A 14,013-nucleotide genomic window follows, 5' to 3' on the forward strand; every position below is an offset into this window, starting at 1 on the left:
CATTGAGGACCAGTTATGGATGTTTAAATGGGTAGGAAGGACCCGCGTTTTTGTATCAGCTTGTAGGTCTGCTTGGGATTGTTCCAAGCACACTGCAGACAGGCTTTGCCAACTTGTTTGGTCAGTGTTGGTAATCTCCAGGCCACCAAATATCTTTGCAACAATTCTCGTAGAGCAGATTTTCCAGTTGGGTTGTTCCATGAGTTTGCCCAACTGGGCTAAGAGAGGTCATCTCAGGAATTACTATTTTTGACTCTGAGGTAACCAGCCAGCACTCCAGGTATTCAGCAGCCCTTCTTCAGTTATTCTTTTTATTCCTTCTGGCTTCCATGAAGGGAGCTCTGGGAGCTCCAAGGGTATAAACATACTCTCTGGGTTTAATGGAAGGGACAGTGGTGCTGTGTCTCCACGGACTCCACCTTAGCTCTTTGTGTGAGCTTAACAGTGCACCAATGCCAGACCAGGGGCTAGGGCGTGGGGGCCCGCAGCCAGCCTCAAGGAGCTGTAGGATTTTGTGTCTGTTTTAAATGTCTTTGTCCTCTGAGGGAAGAAGTCCTTTTTCCCAATATATTGCAGCTTTGATTCTTTTGATGTGAAAGGCTATTCCTCCTCTTGTAGGCATTGGGTCCCATTAATAAACACTGCCATTCTGAAATGGGGAGCAGTGTGTCCCTCATATCTAACCATGAGCAGAAAATGTTTTCTGCACAGTCGTGTACATCTACATAGTCATGAAGGAGCTCTCAGCCTCTCAGGCAAGCATATAGCTGGATAACATTGATGTCATCTGACATTATGCAGACACTAAGAGACCATGAATGCCAACCCAGACTATTATACCCAGCAAAATTCTCAATAAACATATAGGTAGTAAACAAAATATTCCATGATAAAACCAGATTTAAACAATATCTTTCCATAAATCCAGCCATATAGAAATCTCTAGAAGGAAAAATCCTTCTAGAGATACACCCATGAAAACACAGGCAATAAATAGTTACACACCAATAAATACCAAAGAAGGGAAACACACAACACAACTGTTAGACCCTAAAAATCTAGGGTCTCAAGTGGACACCCCAAGAACCTAGACTCCAGTTCAATTGATGCAACAGCAAGAGGTGTTTATTAATGCACTGGCTATACAGTCAGGCAAACTCTGCTCCAAAGAGCAAGAGTCGCCTTGTACTGTAGTCACATAGGGGCTTTTAAAGGAAAAACCCACAGAAGCCATAAGATTACAATTCCCATACAATTTTGTTTCTAAGATCATGGTATGATCACAGAGTGGTTACAGTCACATCCACATGTACATTCTTCCTCAAACCTCAAGGGCGGTATCAGGGCAGGAGTGGAGTTTACACAAAGGTCACAGTGGTCCTTTCTGGAACACTTGCAACTATCCCAGTCACAGTTGAGCACATCTCTTAACAGAAATCTTTTTGCTTTGTTACATTGTTACAGGGATGGTTGAATAATGATTGAGTCAGCTTGCCCTTGGAACTAGATTTTTAGTTTCTCATTTCCTGGGCCTTGGGGGTGTAAGCCTGAAGGGTTAGGGTCTTTCAACAACCACCACAAAATAACAGGAATTAACAATCACTGGTCAATAATATCCATTAATATCAGTGGTCTCAATTCACCTATAAAAAAACACAGGCTAACAGAATGGATTCTAACACAAAATCCATCATTCTGCTGCTTATAAGAAACACACCTCAACTTCAAAGACAGACACCACCTCAGAATTAAAGGCTAGGGGAAGACTTTCCAATCAAATGGATTTAAGAAGCAAGCTGGTGTAGCTATCCAAAATTCCAATAAAATAGACTTCAAACTAAAATCAATCAACAGAGATCGGAAAGGACATGACATATTTATCACAGGGAAAATTCATCAAGATGAAGTCTCAATTCTGAATATTTATGCCCCAAATACAAGGGCACACACATTTGTAAAAGAAACATTACTAAAGCTTAAATCCCACATTAAACCCCACACACTAGTAGTAGGAGACTTCAACACCCCACTCTCACCAATGGAAAGGTCTGCTAGACAGAAACTTAACAGAGAAATAAGGGAACTTCCAGAAGTTATGACTCAAATGGCTTAATAGATACCCACAGAATATTCTACCCTAACACAAAAGGCTATACCTTCTTCTCAGCACCCCATGGAACCTTCTGTAAAATCGACCACATGCTTGGTCACAAAGCAAATCTCAACAGATATAAAAAAATTGGAATAGCCTCCTGTATTTTATCAGACCACCATGGATTAAAGTTAGATTTCAACAACAACAAAAATTACAGAAAGCCGACAATCTCATGGAAACTGTATAATGCGCAATTGAATCACCAATGGGTCAAGGAAGGAATAAAGAAAGAAATTAAAGATTTCCTAGATACCAATGAAAATGAATGTACAACATACACAGATTTATGGGACACTATAAAAGCAGTGTTAAGAGGAAAATTCACAGCACTAAATGCCCACATAAAGAAGATAGAGAAATCTCACACTAGTAACTTAACAGCACACCTAGAACCTCTAGAATAAGAAGCAAACTCATCTAGCAGAAACAGACACCAGGAAATAATCAAATTGAGGGCTGAAATCAATAAAATAGAAACAAAGAGAACAATACAAAGAATCAATGATATAAAGAGTTGGCTCTTTGAGAAAATGAACAGATAAACAAACCCATATCCAAACTAACCAAAAAGCAGAGAAAGAGCGTCCAAATTAACAAAATCAGAAATGAAAAGGGAAATATAACAACAGACAAAGAGGAAATCCAGAGAATCATCAGGTCATACTTCCAAAATCTATACTTTACAAAATTTTAAAATCTAAAAGAAATGGATGATTTTCTGGATAGGTACCATATACCAAAGTTAAATCAAGACCAAATAAACTATCTAAATAGACCAATAACCACTAAGGAATATAAACGATCATTAAAATTCTCCCAACCAAAAAAAAAAAAAAAAAAAAAGCCCAGGACCAGATGGTTTCAACACAGATATCTACCAGATTTTCAGAGAAAAGCTAATACCAACACTCTGCAAATTGTTCTACACAATAGAAACAGAAGAACATTACCAAACTCCTTCTATGGGGCTACAATTACCCTGACACCCAAACCACACAAAGATGCAACAAAGAAAGAGAACTACAGACCAATCTTGCCCATGAACATTGATGCAAAAATACTCAAGAAAATACTGGCTAACCAAATCCAGGGACACATCAAAAAAATTATCCACCATTACCAAGTAGGCTTCATCCCAGGGATGGAAGAATGGTTCAACATATGAAAATCTGTCACTGTAATACACCATATAAACAAACTGAAAGAAAAAAACACATGATCATTTCATTAGATGCTGAAAAGGCCTTTGACAAAATCCAACATGATCCAACCCCTTCATGATAAAGATTCTGGTGAGATCAGAAATACAAGTAACATACCTAAACACAGTAAAGGCAATTTACAGCAAGCCAACAGCCAACAACAAATTAAATGGAAAGAAACTCAAACCGATTTTAATAAAATCAGGAACAAGACAAGGCTGTCCACTCTCCCCATACTTATTCAATATAGTACTTGAAGTTCTAGCCAGAGCAATAAGACAACAAAAGGAGATCAAGGGGATACAAATTGAAAAGGAAGAAGTCAAATTGCCCTATTTGCTGATGATATGATAGCATACATAAGTGACCCAAAAACTTCGATCAGGGAATCAGCTGATAAACTCCTTCAGTAAGGTGGCAAGATTCTGTTGTAATTATTGTTATATCTCCCCTATGTATACAAAACCTTCATTTACAATGTCATTTATTCATATTTTTAGCTTTAGTTTTTGATCATTTATTGAAGTTTGCCAAAATATTTGCTTCATGGTTTCTCCTGAAAGTTTATTTATTTATCCTGTAAGGCTGTTCTGTCATCCAGAACAGTATGATTTTTTACAATAGGCATTAGGTCCTTTAATTGCTCTGGGGAGGAGTTTCCCCCATGATTACAGGGAGTGACTGAACCACATTTGACATGGGGGCCTGCAAGAGGTCCCCCAAGGCATTTCCCAATGGCAAAGTGTTACCTTGTCTGTCCCTTGTTGATCCCATAAGGAGATTGGATGAACGAAGGTTGGTTGTTTGTTAACCTTGGGCTGTTCCTCTAATTTTATACTGTAATGGTGAGGTTGGTTCTCCTTTAAATTCCTCTGTCTGTGTCTGAATACCTCTATTATCTGTTTTAATAAGTTTTTCTAAGGCTTGAAACTTATCAGTCAAAACTGTGGTGATACTTGATTTGTGCTGAAATGTGGTGACATTTTATTTGTGCTTTAATAAATATAGCTTGTCTGGAGATCAGGGAAGAAGCCAGCCATTATAAGTAAACACAAAAGTCATGCAATGTTTAGCACATGCCTTTAATCCTACCACTTGGCAGGCAGAGATCTTTCCTGTGATGAGTGTCCTTCTTGATCTCTTTTGAGATGGATCCAACTCTGGACCTTCATGAGTTGAAGGCCACATTGGAAACAGAGCCAAGTGTGTTGGAACATGCCTTAAAACCAACACTAGTTAACCATGGAGGTCTGGAGGTCTGTATAGACAGACAGGAAGTGACAGAGCTGGGCAGAAAGAGGAAGTGATGTAGTTGGATACAGAGAGTAAGTCAGATGGCAGAATAGCAAGTCATATAGGCATGGGTAGAGAGGTTGTATCTTTGAATTTGGAAGCTGTGAGTTGGTGAGGTAAGATTAGATATGGCTGTTGTTATTCCTCTGATCTCTCTCATGCCTTAATCCAATTTCAGGAACCATATTTTTTTATTTAATAGGATCATTTAGAATTTCATCTACAAAAAACTGAATTATTTTCTTTAGTAATTAGTTGTAGGGCTTGCAAATTATCAGTAGTAACTTTTCAAGTCCTGCATCATGGCACTCATATCAACAAAGTTTTTAAGTCATGAAACAAGTATTATCAAACCAATAATGTTTATAATTGACATTACATATATCCCATCTAAGTTAATTATCCTCTCATTTAATTGTTCCATATTTATTTATTTATATATTTATATTTATTTATTTATTTATTTATTTATTTATTTATTTATTTATTTATGGTTTTTCGAGACAGTGTTTCTCTGTGTAGCTTTGTGCCTTTCCTGGGGCTCAATTGGTAGTCCAGGCTGTCCTTGAACTCACAGAGATCCGCCTGGCTCTGCTTCCTGATTGCTGGGATTAAAGGTGTGCACTGCCGCGGCCGCGGCCGCTGCCGCCGCCGCCGCCGCCGCCGCCGCCGCCGCCTCCACCACCACCCAGCTTAATTGTTCCGTTTTTAAACTATCCATTTTGTAATCATACAGAGACCTAACTCCCTCCATCATAATAATGTTTTCAAATTTTTAACTTAAGAAAGACTCTCTCTCTCTTTTTAAAAATTTAATTCCCCCCTTTAAGAATTCCCAATTGTCTCACCAAATCTGATGATGATGATTGTGAAGTGTGAGGCTGACTTCTGCTGTGCAGCACATCTGAGCAGAGAACACAGGCAATGTACAGCCTGCCTGAGGACAGCTGCATACTCATCACAGGGAAAATCCTGTAAGATGAAGTCTCAATTCTGAACATTTATGCCCCAAATACAAGGGCATCCACATTTGTAAAAGTAACATTACTAAAGCTTAAATCTCACATCAAACCCTACACACTAGTAGTGGGAGACTTCAACACCCAACTCTTACCACTGGATAGATCTGCCAGGCTGAAACTTAAAAGAGAAATAAGGAAACTAACAGAAGTTATGACTCAAATGGACTCAATAGATACCTACAGAACTTTCTACCCTAACACAAAAGAATATACCTTCTTCTCAGCACCCCATGGAACCTTCTCCAAAATTGACCACATGCTCGGTCACAAAGCAAATCTCAACACACACACACACACACACACACACACACACACACACACACACACACTGGAAAAACCTCCTGTATTTTATCAGACCACCATGGATTAAAGTTAGATTTCAACAAAAACAAAATTTACAGAAAGCCTATAATCTCATGGAAACTGAATAATGACCTATTGAATCACCAATGGGTCCAGGAAGAAATAAGAAAGTAATTTCTTTCCTAGAATTCAATGAAAATGGAAGTACAACATATCCAAACATATGGGACACTATGAAAGCAGTTCTAAGATGAAAATTCATACCACTAAATGCCCACATCAAGAAGATGGAGAAATCACCCTCTAGTGACTTAACAGCACATCTGAAATCTCTAGAACAAAAAGAAACAAAGTCACCAAGGAGGAATAGATGCCAGGAAATAATCAAATTGAGAGCTGAAATCAATAAAAATAGGAACAAAGAGAACAATACAAAGAATCAAAGAAACAAAGAGTTGGTTCTTTGAGAAAATCAACAAATAGACAAACCCATATTCAAACTAACGAAAAAGCAGAGAAAGAACATCCAAATTAACAAAATCAGAAATGAAAAGGGAGAGCAATAAGACAACAAATGGAGATCAAAGGGATACAAATTGGAAAGGAAGAAGTCAAACTTTCACTATTTGCAAATGATATTATAGTGTACATATGTGATCCCAAAAATTCTACCAGGAAACTCCTACAGCTGATAAACTCCTTCAGTAAGGTGGTAGGATACAAGATTAACTCAAAAAATCAGTAGTCCTCCTCTATAGAAATGATAAAAAGGGCTGAGAAAGAAATGAGAGAAACATCATATCACCCTTTACTATAGCCACAAATAATATAAAATATCTTGGGGGAAACTCTAACTAAGCAAGTGAAGGACCTGTATGATAAGAACTTAAAGAACTCTCACTTAAAGTAAGAACTTTAAGTCCCTGAAGGAAAAAAATTGAAGAAAATATCAGAAAATGGAAAGATCTCCCATGCTCATGGATAAGTAGGATCAACATAGTAAAAATGGCAATCTTACCAAAAGCAATCTACAGGTTCAGAATCCATCCCTGGTGCATGAGCAGGCTTTTTGGAGACCACTACCTAAGATGCAGCCTTGAGGCAGGGGAAAGGCTTTAGACTTCCTCTACTGGCTGTGCCTCCTTATAAGAGGCCTTGCCTTCTTGTGAGGGAGGTAGTGGGGGGTGGTGTGTGAGTGAAAGGCTGGGGGGATGGGAGGAGTGAAGAGGAGGATCTTCGATTGGTGTGCAAATGAATGGAAAAAATTTAACAAAAAAATTTTAAATTCATGAATATCTTTTAAATTTTCCAGTTTTTTGGAATCTGTAAGGTAAACTCTAATAATTTTCTTAATTTCACTGTTGCCTCTCATTATAACTCCTTTTTCATGTCTTGCTGTATTAGTTTTTATATTTCCTCTTTCTTTTGGTTAGGTTAACTAAATTTTGTCAATATTGTTTATATTTTGAAGGAACCAACTCTGTGTCATTGACTCTCTATATTGATTTTATTGTTGCTGCTGTTTTCATTTCACTGATTTCTACATTGATGTCAATCATTTTACTGGTTTTGGTGTTTGACATGTTTTTTTCCCCAAGCCCAAAGTTGAACCATTAACTAATTTAAAAGAAATCTCTTTGATATAGGTACTTTGAACCTTAAATGCCCCTCTTATGACTGTTTTTATTATATCCCAAAGGCTAAAGGATGTTGTGTTTTCCTGTTGGTTTGACGGTAGGAGTTGCTCCACTTGCTAAAAGTGTAAATTTGGAAATTTGGAGCCCTTGGTTAAGGGAAAGTATCTCAGTCCTGCAAGAGGTTGATTCTCCCTACAGCTGGAAAGGGTAAAGGCATCCTTAAAGTGTGCTGTAACTTCTTCCCACATACCTGAGTGAACCCACACCTGTTCAACAACACTTGTGAGACTTGAAAAAGATCCGAGGATCCAGATACTTTGAAGGACTAGAGGAAATTTTGCTCTCAGGATAACAGGATTGGCAGGGTCATGGGCAACATTCTATCTCGTGAGCAATGGTATATGCAGTTATTAAAATGCCTGTTAATGGAAATGGAGTGAATGTTAAGGGAAAAAAAACTTACAAAGATTTTGGTATTAATTGAATGGCATTACCTTTGGTTTCAGGCAATTCTTCATGTTCAATTAAAATTGACAGCATGGAAGCAAATGTTGAGAGCTTTGAGGAAAGTTCATCAGAAAAGAAAGCCCATACTGTTAAAAACAGTCTTTGTGTAATTTAATTTCAAATACTCTGGAGCCATTGCAGAGTGAGTAGTCACTTAAAGCTATATCTGAAGTAGAACAGCAAATGAAAAGGGGAGACATTCAGGCTAGGATATGTCAATCAGCAGAAGAGAATATTCCTTTACAGGATGATAGGAATGCTGTTTCAGAGGACAGTGAAAGTGAGGGAAGCCAAGACACTGGAGATGACTGTTCTCCTTCTTCATCAGATGAAACAGATTAAGAAATAGGAAGGGCTGAAATTTAACTGCACACAAGAGCTCCCAGACAGAAAAAAGGAAACTTCCCAGAAGGAGAAAGGGAAAGAAAGGAGAAAAAAAAATCTTCCCAGTAGTAAGAAGGGAAGGAGAAAGATTTAAAAGGAAAATTTTCCCTATAGAAAATGGGGGAAGAAAATGAATTTTCCCAGTAGAAAAATGGGGAATACTTAATTATGGCCCAACAGCACCACCTTATAATGGAACTGAGGAATGGTTGCCTAAGATCATAAGAACACCTCAGCAGGTGTTCCCAGCTACTATGCAACAGATGCCTGCAAATAATCAATATCTCCAAGGCTGTGTTCAATTTAATTGGAGACCTATGGACATGGAAGATCTGAAAAGAATAAAAGAAGCAGTGATGGCATATGGGATGCATTCACCTCATGTAAAATGGGTTTTAAATAATTGGGCTATTCAGAATAGTTATTCCACAAGATTGGAAGAGCCTCATGGCAGCCATACTAGAAGCTAATCCTCGATTACAATGGTTTACTTGGAGTAGAGAGGAAGCAGCAGCCATGGAACAGTATAATCAGACTAGAGGAGTAGATATAATAATGGACCAATTGTGAGGAGAGGGTCAGTATACTGATTTACAAAGACAAATACAATTTGATGATACTACGACAGTGCAATGTCTCCTAGTGGCTTTAAGGGTCTGGGATAAGGTCACAGAACCAGAGAAAAGATTTGTCTCCTTCACAAAATCACACAAAGTGCAGGAGAAGTCTACACTGAATTTTGCAGTTGAACTTCAGCAGTGCATAGAGCAGTGGCTGATTCACATGTCAGAAAAGTTTTAATTGAGTCTTTAGTTTTTAAGAATGCTAATACTGATTGCCAAAAAGCCATAAGGCCCTTGAAGGCTCAGGGAGCCCCTTTAGAGGAATGGATTAAAACTATTGCTGATATTGGATTCACAAAATATAATGCTAATATAACTGGACAAGTTTTAGCTAAAGGCCTTAAATCTCAGAATACCAGATGCTTTAAGTGTGGGAAATTGGGACATTTAAGGAAAGATTGTTATCGTTCTGTTACTAAAAAAGGTAACTCTTTGGAGGATAATCAGAATTGAAAGCTTCAAACCTCAGGAATTTGTAAGACATTTTGTAAAGGTAAACATTGTAAGACATTTGGTAAAGGTAAACATTGGGCTAACAAATACTGTCAAGAAACTGGATGCAAAGCCTAGCTTGGGGCCCAAGAACAAACAATAGGAGCTACCAATTACCTGTCAGCAAGGATCATCAGCAGAGCCACCAGGGAAACATAAACTCAGCATTAGAGATTTAATGCGTGCTCCTTCAGGGATCACTGCTTTACAACTAGCAGTGTGCAAACATCTTACATTATCTCACAAATTCCTTGTTATAAGATAGCCACTCAACAGTATTGTCCTTCTTATCCCCCCAGGGATAGTAGGAATAATTATGGGAAGAAATAGCTTAACGTCTCAAGGATTTATAGTATACCCAGGAATTATAGATGAAGATCACCAGGGAGAAATTAAAATGATGGCATTTGTAGAAAGGACTATGGAAATAAAACCTGGGAATAGAATGGCTCAATTATTATTGTTTCTATATCTTAAAGACAAGCAGCATGCATATGTAGAACTGGAAGCTTTGGGAGTACAGGGGGAAATTATTTTGGCAAATAGTTTTCAGTGATGAATGGCCTAAATTAAAAGTCAAACTAAGTGGGATTGAGATTGAAGGATTATTGGATTCTGGTGCTGATATATCTATAATTTCACAAGGATCCTGGGATCCTAATTGGCCTTTAAAAGAAGTCTCCACTCGATCCTGCCCCCGACTTCCCTTCTGGACCAGAGGTGAGTATGCGGTTCCAACAAGGACCCCATCCCTGGGCACCAGCCACTCCGGGAAATCCTGCCCAACTTGGCCACAGGCTCTGGCCACCGGGCGGGTCCCCTTCTAGCCCCACCGGGAGGGATCCTCTTCTCCAAGCCCCCCGGCAGCCCCTGCAATCTCCGCACCCTGCCCCCATGCCAATCTGCTCGAGACCCCAGCCACTTCCTGAGACTTAGAGACCGGCCTCCAGCTCCCATCCTGTCCCAGACTTCCCTTCTAGACCAGAGAGCTCCCATCCTGCCCCCGACTTCCCTTCTGGACCAGAGAGTTGGACAAGAGAACTCCCTTTTGGACAAGAGAGAGAGACTTCCTGAATCTGTCAGCTCTTTCTGAAACAAGTACACTGATAAGACCAAGAAGGAACCACGAGGAGATGGGCAGACGTCAAGGCAGAAGTACATACAACAAAATGAAGAGCAAGACAGCATCACCAGAACCTAGCCCCCCTCCAGCATCTAGACCTGAACACCAAAAATTGGAAGAAGCAGAAGAAAGTAGCCTTATGTGTAACTTCATGAAGAAGGTAGAGGCTTGTGAAGAGGAAAGACAAGAAAATTGGAAGAACGCTGTAAACAACTAGAGGAAAGGGCAAACAAATTAGAAGAAAACAATAAAGCCCTCCAAGAAAACAATAAACTCCTGGAAGAAAACAATAAAGTCCTGCAAGAAAACAATAAAGCAATGAAAGAAAATCATGAAAAAGTAATGAAACAAACAAAGGAAACAGTCCAAGAACTGAAAAGGGAAATTGAAAAAATAAAGAAGACACAAACAGAGGGAATGCTGGAAATAGAAAACCTGAGTAAAAGATCGGGAACTTCAGATGCAAGTATAACTGACAGAATGCAAGAGATGGAAGAGAGGATTTCTGGCATTGAAGACACAGTAGAAGAAATAGTTTCATCAGTCGAAGGAAACACTAAAGCCAACAAAGTCATGAACCAAAATGTCCAAGAAATTTGGGACACCATGAAAAGACCAAACCTACAAATTATAGGGATAGAAGAAGGTGAAGAATACCAACTCAAAGGCACAGAAAATATATTCAACAAAATTATAGAAGAAAACTTTCCCAACTTAAAGAAGGAAATACCCATGAAGATACAAGAAGCCTATAGAACACCAAACAGATTAGACCCCCAAAGAAAGTCCCCTCGACACATAATAATTAAACAACTAAATGTACAGAATAAAGAAAGAATATTAAGAGCAGACAAGGAAAAAGGCCAAGAGACCTATAAAGGTAAACCCATCAGAATAACACCCGACTTCTCAATGGAGACTTTGAAAGCCAGAAGGACCTGGACAGATGTAATGCAGACACTAAGAGACCATGGATGTCAGCCCAGACTAATATACCCAGCAAAACTTTCAATCATCATAGACGGAAGGAACAAGACATTTGAAGACAAAGCCAGATTTAAACAATACCTATCCACAAACCCAGCCCTACAGAAAGCACTAGAAGGAAAATTCCAACCGAGGGAAGTCAGATACACACTCGAAAACACAGGCAATAGATAAAGCCACAACAGTAAACCCCAAAGAAGATAAGTACACACACACTACCACCAAAAATAACAGGGATGAAGAATCACTGGTCATTAATATTCCTTAATATCAACGGACTTAATTCACCTATAAAAAGACATAGGCTTACAGAATGGATGCGAAAGCAGGACCCGTCTTTCTGCTGCATACAAGAAACACATCTCAAATTCAAAGACAGACACTACCTAAGAATAAAAGGCTGGGAAAAGACTTTTCAATCAAATGGTCTTAAGAAACAAGCAGGGGTAGCCATCCTGATATCCAACAAAATAGACTTCAAACTAAAAATCAATCAAAAGAGATCAAGAAGAACATTACATCCTCATCACAGGAAAGATCGGCCAAGATGAAGTTTCATTTCTGAACATATATGTCCCAAACACAAGGGCACCCACATATGTAAAAGAAACATTACTAAAGCTTAAACCACATATAAAACCCCACACATTAATAGTGGGAGATCTCAACACCCCACTTTCACCACTGGACAGATCTCCCAAATCGAAACTTAACAGAGAAATAAAGGACTTAACTGATGTCATGACCCAATTGGACCTAATAGATATCTACAGAACATTCCATCCTAACAAGAAAGAATATACCCTCTTCTCAGCACCCCATGGAACTTTCTCTAAAATCGACCACATACATGGCCACAAAGCAAATCTCAACAGATACAAAACAGAATAACCTCCTGTGTTCTATCAGACCACCATGGTTTAAAGCTAGATTTCAACAACAACAAAAACTACAGAAAACCTACAATCTCATGGAAACTGAATAATGCTCAACTGAATCACCAATGGGTTAAGGAAGAAATAAAGAAAAAAATTAAAGACTTACTAGAGTTCAATGAAAATAAAGACACCACATACCCAAACTTATGGGACACTATGAAAGCAGTGTTAAGAGGGAAATTCATAGCACTAAATGCCCACATAAAGAAGTTGGAGAGAGACGCAGGTAGGCCTGCGGCGGCGGCCCGCGGAGGTAGACGGGCCCAGCAGCAGCCCGCTGAGGTAGACGGGCCCAGCGGCGGCAGCCGACAGGGATATTCAGACCCGGCAGCAGCCTGCAGAGACATTCAGTCCCAGCGGCGGCCCACAGAGGTAGACAGGCCCGGCGGCAGAGACAAGCAGATGCAGGTAGGCCTGCGGCGGGGGCCCGTGGAGGTAGACGGGCCCAGCGGCGGCAGCCGACAGGGATATTCAGACCCAGCGGCAGCCGGCAGAGACATTCAGGCCCAGCGGCGGCCCACAGAAGTAGACGGGCCCAGTGGTGGCCCGCTGAGGTAAACGGGCCCAGCGGCAGTGGCCGACAGGGACATTCAGGCCCGGCAGCAGCCGGCAGAGACATTCAGGCCCAGCGGCGGCCCACAGAGGTAGACAGGCCCGGCGGCAGAGACAAGCAGACGCAGGTAGGCCTGCGGCGGCGGCCCGCGGAGGTAGAAGGGCCCAGCAACAGCCCGCTGAGGTAGACCGGCCCAGCAGCGGGAGCCGACAGAGATGTTCAGGCCTGGCAGCAGCCGGCAGAGACATTCAGGCCCAGCGGCGGTCCACAGAGGTAGACAGGCCCGGCGGCAGAGACAAGCAGACGCAGGTAGGCTATCCATAGTCAACACTACCAAAGATTGTCACAATAAATTTTATATGCTCCATGTGTACGGTTTCAAAGGACAGTAGATTAATGCTACTATTTCCATAAATCTACCATTCTGTGAGATGAGGGTTACCAACAAGGAATCTGACTGGGTGCATTGGCGACAATGTAATAGTGAGAAACCTCAAGTGCTAATTAATGTCTCCCAAGAAAACATCATAGAGTGGAGCCCCTATGGCTTCCCTCAAGGAAAATAGTGTCACTCGGAGTTAAGGTGGAAGTAGTATAGTTTGAATGGAACTGTAGAAATCAGTGCTTCTGTTAATGAACCTATCCAACTGCATGGAGTTGGAATGTCAAGTCCTTTCCTGCAATCTGGCAATTCAATTCAGACTAACTTGTGGAAAAAGGCAAGTTCCTCCCACCCTCTAAAGCATGGGAAGGAAAACTAAACATTAAGGATGGTAAGTATACTTTGTCATTTA

General features: G+C 40.2%; 1 protein-coding gene across 7 annotated transcripts in view; it reads right to left on the reverse strand.

Moving 5' to 3' along the window:
• The window catches only part of LOC107399359 (3-beta-hydroxysteroid sulfotransferase-like), a 230,626-nt gene that overhangs the window by 96,657 nt on the left and 119,956 nt on the right, over positions 1–14,013 (reverse strand). The window contains exon 1 of one of the 7 annotated variants that reach the window (XM_076571532.1): positions 6,994–7,341. The exons of 1 other annotated variant lie outside the window; for it this stretch is intronic. The gene's annotated coding sequence lies outside the window, so the exon portion shown is untranslated. Of the gene's footprint in view, positions 1–5,498; positions 5,523–6,993; positions 7,342–14,013 lie in introns of those variants that run through there. 5 more of the 7 variants (XM_076571533.1, XM_076571527.1, XM_076571530.1 and 2 more) reach the window with 5 other exon arrangements.

Source organism: Peromyscus maniculatus, chromosome 1 (genome assembly GCF_049852395.1).
Source record: "Peromyscus maniculatus bairdii isolate BWxNUB_F1_BW_parent chromosome 1, HU_Pman_BW_mat_3.1, whole genome shotgun sequence".
Taxonomy (NCBI): Eukaryota; Metazoa; Chordata; class Mammalia; order Rodentia; family Cricetidae; genus Peromyscus; species Peromyscus maniculatus.